General features: G+C 62.5%; 5 pseudogenes; all 5 read left to right on the top strand.

Annotated features, from left to right (window-relative positions):
- The first annotated feature begins 2,578 nt into the window (after nucleotides 1–2,578).
- Nucleotides 2,579–2,697, top strand: LOC142864248 (uncharacterized; annotated as a pseudogene).
- Nucleotides 2,698–6,559: 3,862 nt separating this feature from the next.
- Nucleotides 6,560–6,678, top strand: LOC142864247 (uncharacterized; annotated as a pseudogene).
- A 3,861-nt stretch (nucleotides 6,679–10,539) lies between these two features.
- Nucleotides 10,540–10,658, top strand: LOC142864245 (uncharacterized; annotated as a pseudogene).
- Nucleotides 10,659–14,516: 3,858 nt separating this feature from the next.
- Nucleotides 14,517–14,635, top strand: LOC142864244 (uncharacterized; annotated as a pseudogene).
- A 3,856-nt stretch (nucleotides 14,636–18,491) lies between these two features.
- Nucleotides 18,492–18,610, top strand: LOC142864243 (uncharacterized; annotated as a pseudogene).
- Nucleotides 18,611–19,720: the final 1,110 nt, after the last annotated feature.

Below are 19,720 nucleotides of genomic sequence, written 5' to 3'. Positions count from 1 at the left end.
AGCTCTGGCCAGGAGAACACGAGAGGTGCCCTCTCACCGCTGCTCCTCACAGCCGAATGGCACTCCGTGGTGTCCACGCGCCACATTTTATTAATGCACTCCTGGATGGATGGGCACTCGGGTGGCTTCCACATCTTTGCGATTGTGAATTGTGCCCTAACTGTAACCCTAACCCTTACCCAGCCCGTCTCCTCTGCCCCTGCCTGACTCGCTCCTCCCCGGCCAGGCCCGTCACTGTCCTGGGCCCCCGCCTGACCGGCTCCTTCCCGCCCGGCCTGTCACCGTCCTCTGCCCCTGCCTGACATGCTCCTTCCCGCCCGGCCTCTCACCGTCCTCGGCCCCTGCCTGACCGGCTGGCTCCTCCGTCGCCTGGGCCTTCCAAGGGCTTGGTGTGGACGCTGCTTCCAGGAAGCCCTCCAGAAACCCGGCAGCAGGGTGGCCGCAGCAGTCTCCAGCAGCCGTCCCTAAGGCGCTTGTGCGGGGGAACGTGCCCCCCCGCTGTGCCCCCTCCCCCCCCCCCCCGCTGTGCCGTGGGGGGGCCCAGCCTGGTGTCTTGCCTGAGGCCCTGGGGCTGCCGCTCCCCGCAAGGGGAGAGCCCCGGAGGTGGGGACCGCCTCCTGATGGGGACGTACACGCAGCTCTCCACGTCGGATTCCGGGGCTCTCTGTCCTGCCCGAAGGCCCAGCTGGCCTGCGGGTCCTTAGAGTGGCAAAAACATCCGAAAACTGAGACTGAGGGTCCCGTGGGTGTCTGCACTTTTGTGCTGGGCACCCCAGGGAGGCCCGGGGGCTGGCTGGACAACGTGGTCTGCTGGGCGGGGGGTTTGGAGGAGCAACCGATGCCCTTTGCACTTTGGGTAGCAAGGGTCTGAGGTGTCTCTGAGCCCTGTGCCATGTCGGTGGAGGGGTGGGGGCGGGGGGTGGGGGGGAAGAGGAGGAGGAGGAGGTGGGAAGGGCCGGGGCCTGCAGTCCTGTTCCCGGGGTGGCACGGCAAGTGGCTTCTTCCACAGGCTGCTTGGCCTGGGCTCCCTGCACCTGGGCCTTTGGAGGACCGGCCCTGTGCTTGCCAACACTTCCTGCAGGGACCCAGAGCTGGGAGGTTGCGTCTCTCAGCCCTGGGTCGGGCAGAGCCCCAGCGGGCCATGCCCACAACCTCTCTCAGCACCGGTCCCCCAGAAGGCTCCTTTGGGACCAGGATTCTCTTGCGGTGACTCTAAGGTCTGGCCCCTGGATGGAGGGGCACCAGGAGTAGAGGAGCAGGAAGGGGAAGGGGGTGGCCATTCGAGGGGACACTTTGAGGCCAAGTCCCAGCTTCAGCCTGATCCTCCTGGGAACCCCGCTCTGAGACAAGGAGCCGGGCTTCGCATTCCCACAGCAGCCAGTCGTGGGCTGAGGACACCTGGGGCGTTGGGAACTCCCTGGCTTCTCCTTGGTTTAACATCTGGAGCTGCTTGGGAATTGTGCCGCCACACACACCCGAGTGCAGGTGTCTTCCGCACAGACTGCGGGCCTCGCTCTTCTGAATGCCGCTAGCTCGCCACCCACCCACGGGTGAACCTGGTCAGGGTGCTTTCTCTCGGGGGCAGACTCTGATCCGGGCGGGCTACCGGTGTCTCTGTTTGCTCGTTTCTTTCTTCCATTTCGGGAAAGGCTTCCTTGCTGGGTGTGGAAATCTCCTATGCCTTCCCTCGCCTATTCTGTCAGCTTTCAAATTCTCTTTCAGTTGCCACCCTCACAGATGGATTAGGAAACTCTTTCCGGTGCACTCATTAGTGAAATGACCTCAAGGAAGCTGGAATCCAATATCTAATGGCCGATTTTTGGCGAGTCCACACGCCAGGGTGGTCGGGGTCCAATGCAGCCCCGGCCAGGCCCAGGCCCCTTGGACTGGGCCACAGGAGGACACAGAGGAGGGTCCCGGCCCCCACGGTAGCGGTGCCGGCAGTTCTCCAAGGGCTTGGGCGTTTTCCAGAGGTGGGAGATGGAGGGGACTGATTTCTTCAGCGCCCCACAAACCACGCCACCCCACCCCACCCCACCCATGGGACACATCCCCAGAGAGAGATGCCCCATACACTCGCTCCCCTCCCCCTTGCGCTGTGCCCCAGTCCTGGCCCGGGGGAATAGGCGGCAGCCCACCCACAGGGCGGGGGGAGGGGGGCACAGCTGAAAGCGGTTGTGGGGGAGGGCGGCCCCTGGCTGGGGTCAGAGGGCGAGCGCCGGGCGCGTGCGCAGTCAGCGGCGGCGACGCGCTGGGGGTGGGCGGCGGGTAGGTGAAGGAGGCCAGGCGGGGAGAGGAGGGGGGCTGGAAGGTCTCCACCTTGGCGAGTCCAGCCGTGGAGGCGCATCTTGTGTGAGTGTGAGTGAGTGTGAGTGTGTGTGTGTGTAGAGAGAGACAGCCCCCCGCCCCGCCCCGCCCCGCCCCGCCCCGCCCATCACCCCGGTCCCTCGGAGCCCGCCGGACCCGGCCGCCGGCGAACTCAACAGGCCCGGCCCGGCGCGGGGCCTGGGGCGGGAGGCGGCGGCGGGGAAGCGCAGAGAGGCTCGGCTTCTCGAGCGGGGCAGGGGCGCCCTCCGCCGTCTAGGGCCACACCACCCTGAACGCCCCCCATCTCCTCTGGTCTCGGAAGCTAAGCAGGGTCGGGCCTCGTTAGTACTTGGATGGGAGACCGCCCGGGAATCACGGGTGCCCTAGGCGGCGGCTTTTTTTTTTTTTTTTGCCTCTCGTTCTGTCCCCTTTCTGGGAGCGCGGCGGCGGCCCGGGGTGGGGGTCACCCCCACCCTCAGCGCCCGCCGCTGTGCCTGGCGCCCCAGCCCGCACCGTGGGGCCTCCTCTTGTCCCAAGCCGCGACACCGCCGCCACGCGGCAGCACGCGTGGCATCTGGACTGTCAGGTCTCAGACCAAAGGTCTGCTCTGTGGGAACCGACACGCTGGAGGAAACCTTGAGAGTCTGAGAGGGGAGGGAGTTCCAGAAGAAGGCCAGGATGTCATTTTGAGGGAGTATGTGACCAGAACTCGTCCCGTTGCTTTTGGGGTTCTACGGGCTCCACGTAGGAATCTTTGGTGGTGGCACCTGATGTTGGGGGATCCGGAGTCACACCCAGACCTGCTCCACAGGCCTCCTTTTACTTTTCTCTTCGGATTCATTATTTTTAAAAAGTGTCTCTTACCTCTATTATTGCATTTTCTTTTTTTTTTTTTTCTTTTTTTTTTTTTTTTTTGAGACAGAGTCTCACTTTGTTGTCCAGGCTAGAGTGAGTGCCGTGGCGTCACCCTAGCTCACAGCAACCTCAAACTCCTGGGCTCGAGTGATCCTTCTGCCTCAGCCTCCCGAGTAGCTGGGACTACAGGCATGCGCCACTATGCCCGGCTAATTTTTTTTATATATATATATATATATCAGTTGGCCAATCAATTTCTTTCTATTTATAGTAGAGACGGGGTCTCGCTCTTGCTCAGGCTGGTTTTGAACTCCTGACCTTGAGCAATCCACCCGCCTCGGCCTCCCAAGAGCTAGGATTACAGGCGTGAGCCACCGCGCCCGGCCTCTATTATTGCATTTTCTTTTCTCTCTCTTTTCAAGCAGATGATGGGAGTACAAGTATTCAGGTGACATGTGTTGCCCGTGCCCCCCTCCCCCCTGTGTTCTTATTCATTTACCTCTCATGTTGTATACCTCCAGCGTATTGTGGGGGTACCAATGTTAAGGTCGGGTACGTTGCCCTCTCCCAGCCTCCCCCCTCGGGTCATTAGCTTCAAGTGCGCCCATGCCCCAGTCGGTGCGCACCCACCCCATTCCTAATGGATGTGTATGCCCATCCCCTCCCCCCACCCGCCCGACACCCACCCGAGGAAGGGGATTCCTCTCTGTCCACTTAGGTGTCCATCCGTTCGTACCAATTTGCCGGTGAGCGCGCTCACGTGGTGCTCGTGTGTCCATTCTTGGGATACTTGGCTTACTGGAACGGGTTCCAGCTCTGGCCAGGAGAACACGAGAGGTGCCCTCTCACCGCTGCTCCTCACAGCCGAATGGCACTCCGTGGTGTCCACGCGCCACATTTTATTAATGCACTCCTGGATGGATGGGCACTCGGGTGGCTTCCACATCTTTGCGATTGTGAATTGTGCCCTAACTGTAACCCTAACCCTTACCCAGCCCGTCTCCTCTGCCCCTGCCTGACTCGCTCCTCCCCGGCCAGGCCCGTCACTGTCCTGGGCCCCCGCCTGACCGGCTCCTTCCCGCCCGGCCTGTCACCGTCCTCTGCCCCTGCCTGACATGCTCCTTCCCGCCCGGCCTCTCACCGTCCTCGGCCCCTGCCTGACCGGCTGGCTCCTCCGTCGCCTGGGCCTTCCAAGGGCTTGGTGTGGACGCTGCTTCCAGGAAGCCCTCCAGAAACCCGGCAGCAGGGTGGCCGCAGCAGTCTCCAGCAGCCGTCCCTAAGGCGCTTGTGCGGGGGAACGTGCCCCCCCCCCCCCGCTGTGCCCCCTCCCCCCCCCCCCCCGCTGTGCCGTGGGGGGGCCCAGCCTGGTGTCTTGCCTGAGGCCCTGGGGCTGCCGCTCCCCGCAAGGGGAGAGCCCCGGAGGTGGGGACCGCCTCCTGATGGGGACGTACACGCAGCTCTCCACGTCGGATTCCGGGGCTCTCTGTCCTGCCCGAAGGCCCAGCTGGCCTGCGGGTCCTTAGAGTGGCAAAAACATCCGAAAACTGAGACTGAGGGTCCCGTGGGTGTCTGCACTTTTGTGCTGGGCACCCCAGGGAGGCCCGGGGGCTGGCTGGACAACGTGGTCTGCTGGGCGGGGGGTTTGGAGGAGCAACCGATGCCCTTTGCACTTTGGGTAGCAAGGGTCTGAGGTGTCTCTGAGCCCTGTGCCATGTCGGTGGAGGGGTGGGGGCGGGGGGTGGGGGGGAAGAGGAGGAGGAGGAGGTGGGAAGGGCCGGGGCCTGCAGTCCTGTTCCCGGGGTGGCACGGCAAGTGGCTTCTTCCACAGGCTGCTTGGCCTGGGCTCCCTGCACCTGGGCCTTTGGAGGACCGGCCCTGTGCTTGCCAACACTTCCTGCAGGGACCCAGAGCTGGGAGGTTGCGTCTCTCAGCCCTGGGTCGGGCAGAGCCCCAGCGGGCCATGCCCACAACCTCTCTCAGCACCGGTCCCCCAGAAGGCTCCTTTGGGACCAGGATTCTCTTGCGGTGACTCTAAGGTCTGGCCCCTGGATGGAGGGGCACCAGGAGTAGAGGAGCAGGAAGGGGAAGGGGGTGGCCATTCGAGGGGACACTTTGAGGCCAAGTCCCAGCTTCAGCCTGATCCTCCTGGGAACCCCGCTCTGAGACAAGGAGCCGGGCTTCGCATTCCCACAGCAGCCAGTCGTGGGCTGAGGACACCTGGGGCGTTGGGAACTCCCTGGCTTCTCCTTGGTTTAACATCTGGAGCTGCTTGGGAATTGTGCCGCCACACACACCCGAGTGCAGGTGTCTTCCGCACAGACTGCGGGCCTCGCTCTTCTGAATGCCGCTAGCTCGCCACCCACCCACGGGTGAACCTGGTCAGGGTGCTTTCTCTCGGGGGCAGACTCTGATCCGGGCGGGCTACCGGTGTCTCTGTTTGCTCGTTTCTTTCTTCCATTTCGGGAAAGGCTTCCTTGCTGGGTGTGGAAATCTCCTATGCCTTCCCTCGCCTATTCTGTCAGCTTTCAAATTCTCTTTCAGTTGCCACCCTCACAGATGGATTAGGAAACTCTTTCCGGTGCACTCATTAGTGAAATGACCTCAAGGAAGCTGGAATCCAATATCTAATGGCCGATTTTTGGCGAGTCCACACGCCAGGGTGGTCGGGGTCCAATGCAGCCCCGGCCAGGCCCAGGCCCCTTGGACTGGGCCACAGGAGGACACAGAGGAGGGTCCCGGCCCCCACGGTAGCGGTGCCGGCAGTTCTCCAAGGGCTTGGGCGTTTTCCAGAGGTGGGAGATGGAGGGGACTGATTTCTTCAGCGCCCCACAAACCACGCCACCCCACCCCACCCCACCCATGGGACACATCCCCAGAGAGAGATGCCCCATACACTCGCTCCCCTCCCCCTTGCGCTGTGCCCCAGTCCTGGCCCGGGGGAATAGGCGGCAGCCCACCCACAGGGCGGGGGGAGGGGGGCACAGCTGAAAGCGGTTGTGGGGGAGGGCGGCCCCTGGCTGGGGTCAGAGGGCGAGCGCCGGGCGCGTGCGCAGTCAGCGGCGGCGACGCGCTGGGGGTGGGCGGCGGGTAGGTGAAGGAGGCCAGGCGGGGAGAGGAGGGGGGCTGGAAGGTCTCCACCTTGGCGAGTCCAGCCGTGGAGGCGCATCTTGTGTGAGTGTGAGTGAGTGTGAGTGTGTGTGTGTGTAGAGAGAGACAGCCCCCCGCCCCGCCCCGCCCCGCCCCGCCCCGCCCATCACCCCGGTCCCTCGGAGCCCGCCGGACCCGGCCGCCGGCGAACTCAACAGGCCCGGCCCGGCGCGGGGCCTGGGGCGGGAGGCGGCGGCGGGGAAGCGCAGAGAGGCTCGGCTTCTCGAGCGGGGCAGGGGCGCCCTCCGCCGTCTAGGGCCACACCACCCTGAACGCCCCCCATCTCCTCTGGTCTCGGAAGCTAAGCAGGGTCGGGCCTCGTTAGTACTTGGATGGGAGACCGCCCGGGAATCACGGGTGCCCTAGGCGGCGGCTTTTTTTTTTTTTTTTGCCTCTCGTTCTGTCCCCTTTCTGGGAGCGCGGCGGCGGCCCGGGGTGGGGGTCACCCCCACCCTCAGCGCCCGCCGCTGTGCCTGGCGCCCCAGCCCGCACCGTGGGGCCTCCTCTTGTCCCAAGCCGCGACACCGCCGCCACGCGGCAGCACGCGTGGCATCTGGACTGTCAGGTCTCAGACCAAAGGTCTGCTCTGTGGGAACCGACACGCTGGAGGAAACCTTGAGAGTCTGAGAGGGGAGGGAGTTCCAGAAGAAGGCCAGGATGTCATTTTGAGGGAGTATGTGACCAGAACTCGTCCCGTTGCTTTTGGGGTTCTACGGGCTCCACGTAGGAATCTTTGGTGGTGGCACCTGATGTTGGGGGATCCGGAGTCACACCCAGACCTGCTCCACAGGCCTCCTTTTACTTTTCTCTTCGGATTCATTATTTTTAAAAAGTGTCTCTTACCTCTATTATTGCATTTTCTTTTTTTTTTTTTTCTTTTTTTTTTTTTTTTTTGAGACAGAGTCTCACTTTGTTGTCCAGGCTAGAGTGAGTGCCGTGGCGTCACCCTAGCTCACAGCAACCTCAAACTCCTGGGCTCGAGTGATCCTTCTGCCTCAGCCTCCCGAGTAGCTGGGACTACAGGCATGCGCCACTATGCCCGGCTAATTTTTTTTATATATATATATATATATCAGTTGGCCAATCAATTTCTTTCTATTTATAGTAGAGACGGGGTCTCGCTCTTGCTCAGGCTGGTTTTGAACTCCTGACCTTGAGCAATCCACCCGCCTCGGCCTCCCAAGAGCTAGGATTACAGGCGTGAGCCACCGCGCCCGGCCTCTATTATTGCATTTTCTTTTCTCTCTCTTTTCAAGCAGATGATGGGAGTACAAGTATTCAGGTGACATGTGTTGCCCGTGCCCCCCTCCCCCCTGTGTTCTTATTCATTTACCTCTCATGTTGTATACCTCCAGCGTATTGTGGGGGTACCAATGTTAAGGTCGGGTACGTTGCCCTCTCCCAGCCTCCCCCCTCGGGTCATTAGCTTCAAGTGCGCCCATGCCCCAGTCGGTGCGCACCCACCCCATTCCTAATGGATGTGTATGCCCATCCCCTCCCCCCACCCGCCCGACACCCACCCGAGGAAGGGGATTCCTCTCTGTCCACTTAGGTGTCCATCCGTTCGTACCAATTTGCCGGTGAGCGCGCTCACGTGGTGCTCGTGTGTCCATTCTTGGGATACTTGGCTTACTGGAACGGGTTCCAGCTCTGGCCAGGAGAACACGAGAGGTGCCCTCTCACCGCTGCTCCTCACAGCCGAATGGCACTCCGTGGTGTCCACGCGCCACATTTTATTAATGCACTCCTGGATGGATGGGCACTCGGGTGGCTTCCACATCTTTGCGATTGTGAATTGTGCCCTAACTGTAACCCTAACCCTTACCCAGCCCGTCTCCTCTGCCCCTGCCTGACTCGCTCCTCCCCGGCCAGGCCCGTCACTGTCCTGGGCCCCCGCCTGACCGGCTCCTTCCCGCCCGGCCTGTCACCGTCCTCTGCCCCTGCCTGACATGCTCCTTCCCGCCCGGCCTCTCACCGTCCTCGGCCTCTGCCTGACCGGCTGGCTCCTCCATCGCCTGGGCCTTCCAAGGGCTTGGTGTGGACGCTGCTTCCAGGAAGCCCTCCAGAAACCCGGCAGCAGGGTGGCCGCAGCAGTCTCCAGCAGCCGTCCCTAAGGCGCTTGTGCGGGGGAACGTGCCCCCCCCCCGCTGTGCCCCTTCCCCCCCCCCCCCCCCGCTGTGCCGTGGGGGGGCCCAGCCTGGTGTCTTGCCTGAGGCCCTGGGGCTGCCGCTCCCCGCAAGGGGAGAGCCCCGGAGGTGGGGACCGCCTCCTGATGGGGACGTACACGCAGCTCTCCACGTCGGATTCCGGGGCTCTCTGTCCTGCCCGAAGGCCCAGCTGGCCTGCGGGTCCTTAGAGTGGCAAAAACATCCGAAAACTGAGACTGAGGGTCCCGTGGGTGTCTGCACTTTTGTGCTGGGCACCCCAGGGAGGCCCGGGGGCTGGCTGGACAACGTGGTCTGCTGGGCGGGGGGTTTGGAGGAGCAACCGATGCCCTTTGCACTTTGGGTAGCAAGGGTCTGAGGTGTCTCTGAGCCCTGTGCCATGTCGGTGGAGGGGTGGGGGCGGGGGGTGGGGGGGAAGAGGAGGAGGAGGAGGTGGGAAGGGCCGGGGCCTGCAGTCCTGTTCCCGGGGTGGCACGGCAAGTGGCTTCTTCCACAGGCTGCTTGGCCTGGGCTCCCTGCACCTGGGCCTTTGGAGGACCGGCCCTGTGCTTGCCAACACTTCCTGCAGGGACCCAGAGCTGGGAGGTTGCGTCTCTCAGCCCTGGGTCGGGCAGAGCCCCAGCGGGCCATGCCCACAACCTCTCTCAGCACCGGTCCCCCAGAAGGCTCCTTTGGGACCAGGATTCTCTTGCGGTGACTCTAAGGTCTGGCCCCTGGATGGAGGGGCACCAGGAGTAGAGGAGCAGGAAGGGGAAGGGGGTGGCCATTCGAGGGGACACTTTGAGGCCAAGTCCCAGCTTCAGCCTGATCCTCCTGGGAACCCCGCTCTGAGACAAGGAGCCGGGCTTCGCATTCCCACAGCAGCCAGTCGTGGGCTGAGGACACCTGGGGCGTTGGGAACTCCCTGGCTTCTCCTTGGTTTAACATCTGGAGCTGCTTGGGAATTGTGCCGCCACACACACCCGAGTGCAGGTGTCTTCCGCACAGACTGCGGGCCTCGCTCTTCTGAATGCCGCTAGCTCGCCACCCACCCACGGGTGAACCTGGTCAGGGTGCTTTCTCTCGGGGGCAGACTCTGATCCGGGCGGGCTACCGGTGTCTCTGTTTGCTCGTTTCTTTCTTCCATTTCGGGAAAGGCTTCCTTGCTGGGTGTGGAAATCTCCTATGCCTTCCCTCGCCTATTCTGTCAGCTTTCAAATTCTCTTTCAGTTGCCACCCTCACAGATGGATTAGGAAACTCTTTCCGGTGCACTCATTAGTGAAATGACCTCAAGGAAGCTGGAATCCAATATCTAATGGCCGATTTTTGGCGAGTCCACACGCCAGGGTGGTCGGGGTCCAATGCAGCCCCGGCCAGGCCCAGGCCCCTTGGACTGGGCCACAGGAGGACACAGAGGAGGGTCCCGGCCCCCACGGTAGCGGTGCCGGCAGTTCTCCAAGGGCTTGGGCGTTTTCCAGAGGTGGGAGATGGAGGGGACTGATTTCTTCAGCGCCCCACAAACCACGCCACCCCACCCCACCCCACCCATGGGACACATCCCCAGAGAGAGATGCCCCATACACTCGCTCCCCTCCCCCTTGCGCTGTGCCCCAGTCCTGGCCCGGGGGAATAGGCGGCAGCCCACCCACAGGGCGGGGGGAGGGGGGCACAGCTGAAAGCGGTTGTGGGGGAGGGCGGCCCCTGGCTGGGGTCAGAGGGCGAGCGCCGGGCGCGTGCGCAGTCAGCGGCGGCGACGCGCTGGGGGTGGGCGGCGGGTAGGTGAAGGAGGCCAGGCGGGGAGAGGAGGGGGGCTGGAAGGTCTCCACCTTGGCGAGTCCAGCCGTGGAGGCGCATCTTGTGTGAGTGTGAGTGAGTGTGAGTGTGTGTGTGTGTAGAGAGAGACAGCCCCCCGCCCCGCCCCGCCCCGCCCCGCCCCGCCCATCACCCCGGTCCCTCGGAGCCCGCCGGACCCGGCCGCCGGCGAACTCAACAGGCCCGGCCCGGCGCGGGGCCTGGGGCGGGAGGCGGCGGCGGGGAAGCGCAGAGAGGCTCGGCTTCTCGAGCGGGGCAGGGGCGCCCTCCGCCGTCTAGGGCCACACCACCCTGAACGCCCCCCATCTCCTCTGGTCTCGGAAGCTAAGCAGGGTCGGGCCTCGTTAGTACTTGGATGGGAGACCGCCCGGGAATCACGGGTGCCCTAGGCGGCGGCTTTTTTTTTTTTTTTTGCCTCTCGTTCTGTCCCCTTTCTGGGAGCGCGGCGGCGGCCCGGGGTGGGGGTCACCCCCACCCTCAGCGCCCGCCGCTGTGCCTGGCGCCCCAGCCCGCACCGTGGGGCCTCCTCTTGTCCCAAGCCGCGACACCGCCGCCACGCGGCAGCACGCGTGGCATCTGGACTGTCAGGTCTCAGACCAAAGGTCTGCTCTGTGGGAACCGACACGCTGGAGGAAACCTTGAGAGTCTGAGAGGGGAGGGAGTTCCAGAAGAAGGCCAGGATGTCATTTTGAGGGAGTATGTGACCAGAACTCGTCCCGTTGCTTTTGGGGTTCTACGGGCTCCACGTAGGAATCTTTGGTGGTGGCACCTGATGTTGGGGGATCCGGAGTCACACCCAGACCTGCTCCACAGGCCTCCTTTTACTTTTCTCTTCGGATTCATTATTTTTAAAAAGTGTCTCTTACCTCTATTATTGCATTTTCTTTTTTTTTTTTTTCTTTTTTTTTTTTTTTTTTGAGACAGAGTCTCACTTTGTTGTCCAGGCTAGAGTGAGTGCCGTGGCGTCACCCTAGCTCACAGCAACCTCAAACTCCTGGGCTCGAGTGATCCTTCTGCCTCAGCCTCCCGAGTAGCTGGGACTACAGGCATGCGCCACTATGCCCGGCTAATTTTTTTTATATATATATATATATCAGTTGGCCAATCAATTTCTTTCTATTTATAGTAGAGACGGGGTCTCGCTCTTGCTCAGGCTGGTTTTGAACTCCTGACCTTGAGCAATCCACCCGCCTCGGCCTCCCAAGAGCTAGGATTACAGGCGTGAGCCACCGCGCCCGGCCTCTATTATTGCATTTTCTTTTCTCTCTCTTTTCAAGCAGATGATGGGAGTACAAGTATTCAGGTGACATGTGTTGCCCGTGCCCCCCTCCCCCCTGTGTTCTTATTCATTTACCTCTCATGTTGTATACCTCCAGCGTATTGTGGGGGTACCAATGTTAAGGTCGGGTACGTTGCCCTCTCCCAGCCTCCCCCCTCGGGTCATTAGCTTCAAGTGCGCCCATGCCCCAGTCGGTGCGCACCCACCCCATTCCTAATGGATGTGTATGCCCATCCCCTCCCCCCACCCGCCCGACACCCACCCGAGGAAGGGGATTCCTCTCTGTCCACTTAGGTGTCCATCCGTTCGTACCAATTTGCCGGTGAGCGCGCTCACGTGGTGCTCGTGTGTCCATTCTTGGGATACTTGGCTTACTGGAACGGGTTCCAGCTCTGGCCAGGAGAACACGAGAGGTGCCCTCTCACCGCTGCTCCTCACAGCCGAATGGCACTCCGTGGTGTCCACGCGCCACATTTTATTAATGCACTCCTGGATGGATGGGCACTCGGGTGGCTTCCACATCTTTGCGATTGTGAATTGTGCCCTAACTGTAACCCTAACCCTTACCCAGCCCGTCTCCTCTGCCCCTGCCTGACTCGCTCCTCCCCGGCCAGGCCCGTCACTGTCCTGGGCCCCCGCCTGACCGGCTCCTTCCCGCCCGGCCTGTCACCGTCCTCTGCCCCTGCCTGACATGCTCCTTCCCGCCCGGCCTCTCACCGTCCTCGGCCCCTGCCTGACCGGCTGGCTCCTCCGTCGCCTGGGCCTTCCAAGGGCTTGGTGTGGACGCTGCTTCCAGGAAGCCCTCCAGAAACCCGGCAGCAGGGTGGCCGCAGCAGTCTCCAGCAGCCGTCCCTAAGGCGCTTGTGCGGGGGAACGTGCCCCCCCCCCCCCGCTGTGCCCCCTCCCCCCCCCCCCGCTGTGCCGTGGGGGGGCCCAGCCTGGTGTCTTGCCTGAGGCCCTGGGGCTGCCGCTCCCCGCAAGGGGAGAGCCCCGGAGGTGGGGACCGCCTCCTGATGGGGACGTACACGCAGCTCTCCACGTCGGATTCCGGGGCTCTCTGTCCTGCCCGAAGGCCCAGCTGGCCTGCGGGTCCTTAGAGTGGCAAAAACATCCGAAAACTGAGACTGAGGGTCCCGTGGGTGTCTGCACTTTTGTGCTGGGCACCCCAGGGAGGCCCGGGGGCTGGCTGGACAACGTGGTCTGCTGGGCGGGGGGTTTGGAGGAGCAACCGATGCCCTTTGCACTTTGGGTAGCAAGGGTCTGAGGTGTCTCTGAGCCCTGTGCCATGTCGGTGGAGGGGTGGGGGCGGGGGGTGGGGGGGAAGAGGAGGAGGAGGAGGTGGGAAGGGCCGGGGCCTGCAGTCCTGTTCCCGGGGTGGCACGGCAAGTGGCTTCTTCCACAGGCTGCTTGGCCTGGGCTCCCTGCACCTGGGCCTTTGGAGGACCGGCCCTGTGCTTGCCAACACTTCCTGCAGGGACCCAGAGCTGGGAGGTTGCGTCTCTCAGCCCTGGGTCGGGCAGAGCCCCAGCGGGCCATGCCCACAACCTCTCTCAGCACCGGTCCCCCAGAAGGCTCCTTTGGGACCAGGATTCTCTTGCGGTGACTCTAAGGTCTGGCCCCTGGATGGAGGGGCACCAGGAGTAGAGGAGCAGGAAGGGGAAGGGGGTGGCCATTCGAGGGGACACTTTGAGGCCAAGTCCCAGCTTCAGCCTGATCCTCCTGGGAACCCCGCTCTGAGACAAGGAGCCGGGCTTCGCATTCCCACAGCAGCCAGTCGTGGGCTGAGGACACCTGGGGCGTTGGGAACTCCCTGGCTTCTCCTTGGTTTAACATCTGGAGCTGCTTGGGAATTGTGCCGCCACACACACCCGAGTGCAGGTGTCTTCCGCACAGACTGCGGGCCTCGCTCTTCTGAATGCCGCTAGCTCGCCACCCACCCACGGGTGAACCTGGTCAGGGTGCTTTCTCTCGGGGGCAGACTCTGATCCGGGCGGGCTACCGGTGTCTCTGTTTGCTCGTTTCTTTCTTCCATTTCGGGAAAGGCTTCCTTGCTGGGTGTGGAAATCTCCTATGCCTTCCCTCGCCTATTCTGTCAGCTTTCAAATTCTCTTTCAGTTGCCACCCTCACAGATGGATTAGGAAACTCTTTCCGGTGCACTCATTAGTGAAATGACCTCAAGGAAGCTGGAATCCAATATCTAATGGCCGATTTTTGGCGAGTCCACACGCCAGGGTGGTCGGGGTCCAATGCAGCCCCGGCCAGGCCCAGGCCCCTTGGACTGGGCCACAGGAGGACACAGAGGAGGGTCCCGGCCCCCACGGTAGCGGTGCCGGCAGTTCTCCAAGGGCTTGGGCGTTTTCCAGAGGTGGGAGATGGAGGGGACTGATTTCTTCAGCGCCCCACAAACCACGCCACCCCACCCCACCCCACCCATGGGACACATCCCCAGAGAGAGATGCCCCATACACTCGCTCCCCTCCCCCTTGCGCTGTGCCCCAGTCCTGGCCCGGGGGAATAGGCGGCAGCCCACCCACAGGGCGGGGGGAGGGGGGCACAGCTGAAAGCGGTTGTGGGGGAGGGCGGCCCCTGGCTGGGGTCAGAGGGCGAGCGCCGGGCGCGTGCGCAGTCAGCGGCGGCGACGCGCTGGGGGTGGGCGGCGGGTAGGTGAAGGAGGCCAGGCGGGGAGAGGAGGGGGGCTGGAAGGTCTCCACCTTGGCGAGTCCAGCCGTGGAGGCGCATCTTGTGTGAGTGTGAGTGAGTGTGAGTGTGTGTGTGTGTAGAGAGAGACAGCCCCCCGCCCCGCCCCGCCCCGCCCCGCCCCGCCCATCACCCCGGTCCCTCGGAGCCCGCCGGACCCGGCCGCCGGCGAACTCAACAGGCCCGGCCCGGCGCGGGGCCTGGGGCGGGAGGCGGCGGCGGGGAAGCGCAGAGAGGCTCGGCTTCTCGAGCGGGGCAGGGGCGCCCTCCGCCGTCTAGGGCCACACCACCCTGAACGCCCCCCATCTCCTCTGGTCTCGGAAGCTAAGCAGGGTCGGGCCTCGTTAGTACTTGGATGGGAGACCGCCCGGGAATCACGGGTGCCCTAGGCGGCGGCTTTTTTTTTTTTTTTTGCCTCTCGTTCTGTCCCCTTTCTGGGAGCGCGGCGGCGGCCCGGGGTGGGGGTCACCCCCACCCTCAGCGCCCGCCGCTGTGCCTGGCGCCCCAGCCCGCACCGTGGGGCCTCCTCTTGTCCCAAGCCGCGACACCGCCGCCACGCGGCAGCACGCGTGGCATCTGGACTGTCAGGTCTCAGACCAAAGGTCTGCTCTGTGGGAACCGACACGCTGGAGGAAACCTTGAGAGTCTGAGAGGGGAGGGAGTTCCAGAAGAAGGCCAGGATGTCATTTTGAGGGAGTATGTGACCAGAACTCGTCCCGTTGCTTTTGGGGTTCTACGGGCTCCACGTAGGAATCTTTGGTGGTGGCACCTGATGTTGGGGGATCCGGAGTCACACCCAGACCTGCTCCACAGGCCTCCTTTTACTTTTCTCTTCGGATTCATTATTTTTAAAAAGTGTCTCTTACCTCTATTATTGCATTTTCTTTTTTTTTTTTTTCTTTTTTTTTTTTTTTTTTGAGACAGAGTCTCACTTTGTTGTCCAGGCTAGAGTGAGTGCCGTGGCGTCACCCTAGCTCACAGCAACCTCAAACTCCTGGGCTCGAGTGATCCTTCTGCCTCAGCCTCCCGAGTAGCTGGGACTACAGGCATGCGCCACTATGCCCGGCTAATTTTTTTTATATATATATATATATCAGTTGGCCAATCAATTTCTTTCTATTTATAGTAGAGACGGGGTCTCGCTCTTGCTCAGGCTGGTTTTGAACTCCTGACCTTGAGCAATCCACCCGCCTCGGCCTCCCAAGAGCTAGGATTACAGGCGTGAGCCACCGCGCCCGGCCTCTATTATTGCATTTTCTTTTCTCTCTCTTTTCAAGCAGATGATGGGAGTACAAGTATTCAGGTGACATGTGTTGCCCGTGCCCCCCTCCCCCCTGTGTTCTTATTCATTTACCTCTCATGTTGTATACCTCCAGCGTATTGTGGGGGTACCAATGTTAAGGTCGGGTACGTTGCCCTCTCCCAGCCTCCCCCCTCGGGTCATTAGCTTCAAGTGCGCCCATGCCCCAGTCGGTGCGCACCCACCCCATTCCTAATGGATGTGTATGCCCATCCCCTCCCCCCACCCGCCCGACACCCACCCGAGGAAGGGGATTCCTCTCTGTCCACTTAGGTGTCCATCCGTTCGTACCAATTTGCCGGTGAGCGCGCTCACGTGGTGCTCGTGTGTCCATTCTTGGGATACTTGGCTTACTGGAACGGGTTCCAGCTCTGGCCAGGAGAACACGAGAGGTGCCCTCTCACCGCTGCTCCTCACAGCCGAATGGCACTCCGTGGTGTCCACGCGCCACATTTTATTAATGCACTCCTGGATGGATGGGCACTCGGGTGGCTTCCACATCTTTGCGATTGTGAATTGTGCCCTAACTGTAACCCTAACCCTTACCCAGCCCGTCTCCTCTGCCCCTGCCTGACTCGCTCCTCCCCGGCCAGGCCCGTCACTGTCCTGGGCCCCCGCCTGACCGGCTCCTTCCCGCCCGGCCTGTCACCGTCCTCTGCCCCTGCCTGACATGCTCCTTCCCGCCCGGCCTCTCACCGTCCTCGGCCCCTGCCTGACCGGCTGGCTCCTCCGTCGCCTGGGCCTTCCAAGGGCTTGGTGTGGACGCTGCTTCCAGGAAGCCCTCCAGAAACCCGGCAGCAGGGTGGCCGCAGCAGTCTCCAGCAGCCGTCCCTAAGGCGCTTGTGCGGGGGAACGTGCCCCCCCCCGCTGTGCCCCCTCCCCCCCCCCCCCCGCTGTGCCGTGGGGGGGCCCAGCCTGGTGTCTTGCCTGAGGCCCTGGGGCTGCCGCTCCCCGCAAGGGGAGAGCCCCGGAGGTGGGGACCGCCTCCTGATGGGGACGTACACGCAGCTCTCCACGTCGGATTCCGGGGCTCTCTGTCCTGCCCGAAGGCCCAGCTGGCCTGCGGGTCCTTAGAGTGGCAAAAACATCCGAAAACTGAGACTGAGGGTCCCGTGGGTGTCTGCACTTTTGTGCTGGGCACCCCAGGGAGGCCCGGGGGCTGGCTGGACAACGTGGTCTGCTGGGCGGGGGGTTTGGAGGAGCAACCGATGCCCTTTGCACTTTGGGTAGCAAGGGTCTGAGGTGTCTCTGAGCCCTGTGCCATGTCGGTGGAGGGGTGGGGGCGGGGGGTGGGGGGGAAGAGGAGGAGGAGGAGGTGGGAAGGGCCGGGGCCTGCAGTCCTGTTCCCGGGGTGGCACGGCAAGTGGCTTCTTCCACAGGCTGCTTGGCCTGGGCTCCCTGCACCTGGGCCTTTGGAGGACCGGCCCTGTGCTTGCCAACACTTCCTGCAGGGACCCAGAGCTGGGAGGTTGCGTCTCTCAGCCCTGGGTCGGGCAGAGCCCCAGCGGGCCATGCCCACAACCTCTCTCAGCACCGGTCCCCCAGAAGGCTCCTTTGGGACCAGGATTCTCTTGCGGTGACTCTAAGGTCTGGCCCCTGGATGGAGGGGCACCAGGAGTAGAGGAGCAGGAAGGGGAAGGGGGTGGCCATTCGAGGGGACACTTTGAGGCCAAGTCCCAGCTTCAGCCTGATCCTCCTGGGAACCCCGCTCTGAGACAAGGAGCCGGGCTTCGCATTCCCACAGCAGCCAGTCGTGGGCTGAGGACACCTGGGGCGTTGGGAACTCCCTGGCTTCTCCTTGGTTTAACATCTGGAGCTGCTTGGGAATTGTGCCGCCACACACACCCGAGTGCAGGTGTCTTCCGCACAGACTGCGGGCCTCGCTCTTCTGAATGCCGCTAGCTCGCCACCCACCCACGGGTGAACCTGGTCAGGGTGCTTTCTCTCGGGGGCAGACTCTGATCCGGGCGGGCTACCGGTGTCTCTGTTTGCTCGTTTCTTTCTTCCATTTCGGGAAAGGCTTCCTTGCTGGGTGTGGAAATCTCCTATGCCTTCCCTCGCCTATTCTGTCAGCTTTCAAATTCTCTTTCAGTTGCCACCCTCACAGATGGATTAGGAAACTCTTTCCGGTGCACTCATTAGTGAAATGACCTCAAGGAAGCTGGAATCCAATATCTAATGGCCGATTTTTGGCGAGTCCACACGCCAGGGTGGTCGGGGTCCAATGCAGCCCCGGCCAGGCCCAGGCCCCTTGGACTGGGCCACAGGAGGACACAGAGGAGGGTCCCGGCCCCCACGGTAGCGGTGCCGGCAGTTCTCCAAGGGCTTGGGCGTTTTCCAGAGGTGGGAGATGGAGGGGACTGATTTCTTCAGCGCCCCACAAACCACGCCACCCCACCCCACCCCACCCATGGGACACATCCCCAGAGAGAGATGCCCCATACACTCGCTCCCCTCCCCCTTGCGCTGTGCCCCAGTCCTGGCCCGGGGGAATAGGCGGCAGCCCACCCACAGGGCGGGGGGAGGGGGGCACAGCTGAAAGCGGTTGTGGGGGAGGGCGGCCCCTGGCTGGGGTCAGAGGGCGAGCGCCGGGCGCGTGCGCAGTCAGCGGCGGCGACGCGCTGGGGGTGGGCGGCGGGTAGGTGAAGGAGGCCAGGCGGGGAGAGGAGGGGGGCTGGAAGGTCTCCACCTTGGCGAGTCCAGCCGTGGAGGCGCATCTTGTGTGAGTGTGAGTGAGTGTGAGTGTGTGTGTGTGTAGAGAGAGACAGCCCCCCGCCCCGCCCCGCCCCGCCCCGCCCCGCCCATCACCCCGGTCCCTCGGAGCCCGCCGGACCCGGCCGCCGGCGAACTCAACAGGCCCGGCCCGGCGCGGGGCCTGGGGCGGGAGGCGGCGGCGGGGAAGCGCAGAGAGGCTCGGCTTCTCGAGCGGGGCAGGGGCGCCCTCCGCCGTCTAGGGCCACACCACCCTGAACGCCCCCCATCTCCTCTGGTCTCGGAAGCTAAGCAGGGTCGGGCCTCGTTAGTACTTGGATGGGAGACCGCCCGGGAATCACGGGTGCCCTAGGCGGCGGCTTTTTTTTTTTTTTTTGCCTCTCGTTCTGTCCCCTTTCTGGGAGCGCGGCGGCGGCCCGGGGTGGGGGTCACCCCCACCCTCAGCGCCCGCCGCTGTGCCTGGCGCCCCAGCCCGCACCGTGGGGCCTCCTCTTGTCCCAAGCCGCGACACCGCCGCCACGCGGCAGCACGCGTGGCATCTGGACTGTCAGGTCTCAGACCAAAGGTCTGCTCTGTGGGAACCGACACGCTGGAGGAAACCTTGAGAGTCTGAGAGGGGAGGGAGTTCCAGAAGAAGGCCAGGATGTCATTTTGAGGGAGTATGTGACCAGAACTCGTCCCGTTGCTTTTGGGGTTCTACGGGCTCCACGTAGGAATCTTTGGTGGTGGCACCTGATGTTGGGGGATCCGGAGTCACACCCAGACCTGCTCCACAGGCCTCCTTTTACTTTTCTCTTCGGATTCATTATTTTTAAAAAGTGTCTCTTACCTCTATTATTGCATTTTCTTTTTTTTTTTTTTCTTTTTTTTTTTTTTTTTTGAGACAGAGTCTCACTTTGTTGTCCAGGCTAGAGTGAGTGCCGTGGCGTCACCCTAGCTCACAGCAACCTCAAACTCCTGGGCTCGAGTGATCCTTCTGCCTCAGCCTCCCGAGTAGCTGGGACTACAGGCATGCGCCACTATGCCCGGCTAATTTTTTTTATATATATATATATATCAGTTGGCCAATCAATTTCTTTCTATTTATAGTAGAGACGGGGTCTCGCTCTTGCTCAGGCTGGTTTTGAACTCCTGACCTTGAGCAATCCACCCGCCTCGGCCTCCCAAGAGCTAGGATTACAGGCGTGAGCCACCGCGCCCGGCCTCTATTATTGCATTTTCTTTTCTCTCTCTTTTCAAGCAGATGATGGGAGTACAAGTATTCAGGTGACATGTGTTGCCCGTGCCCCCCTCCCCCCTGTGTTCTTATTCATTTACCTCTCATGTTGTATACCTCCAGCGTATTGTGGGGGTACCAATGTTAAGGTCGGGTACGTTGCCCTCTCCCAGCCTCCCCCCTCGGGTCATTAGCTTCAAGTGCGCCCATGCCCCAGTCGGTGCGCACCCACCCCATTCCTAATGGATG

Source organism: Microcebus murinus, chromosome 24 (genome assembly GCF_040939455.1).
Source record: "Microcebus murinus isolate Inina chromosome 24, M.murinus_Inina_mat1.0, whole genome shotgun sequence".
Lineage (NCBI taxonomy): Eukaryota > Metazoa > Chordata > Mammalia > Primates > Cheirogaleidae > Microcebus > Microcebus murinus.
Note: the sequence above shows the minus strand (reverse complement) of the source record. Positions and strands in the feature narration are given on the sequence as shown.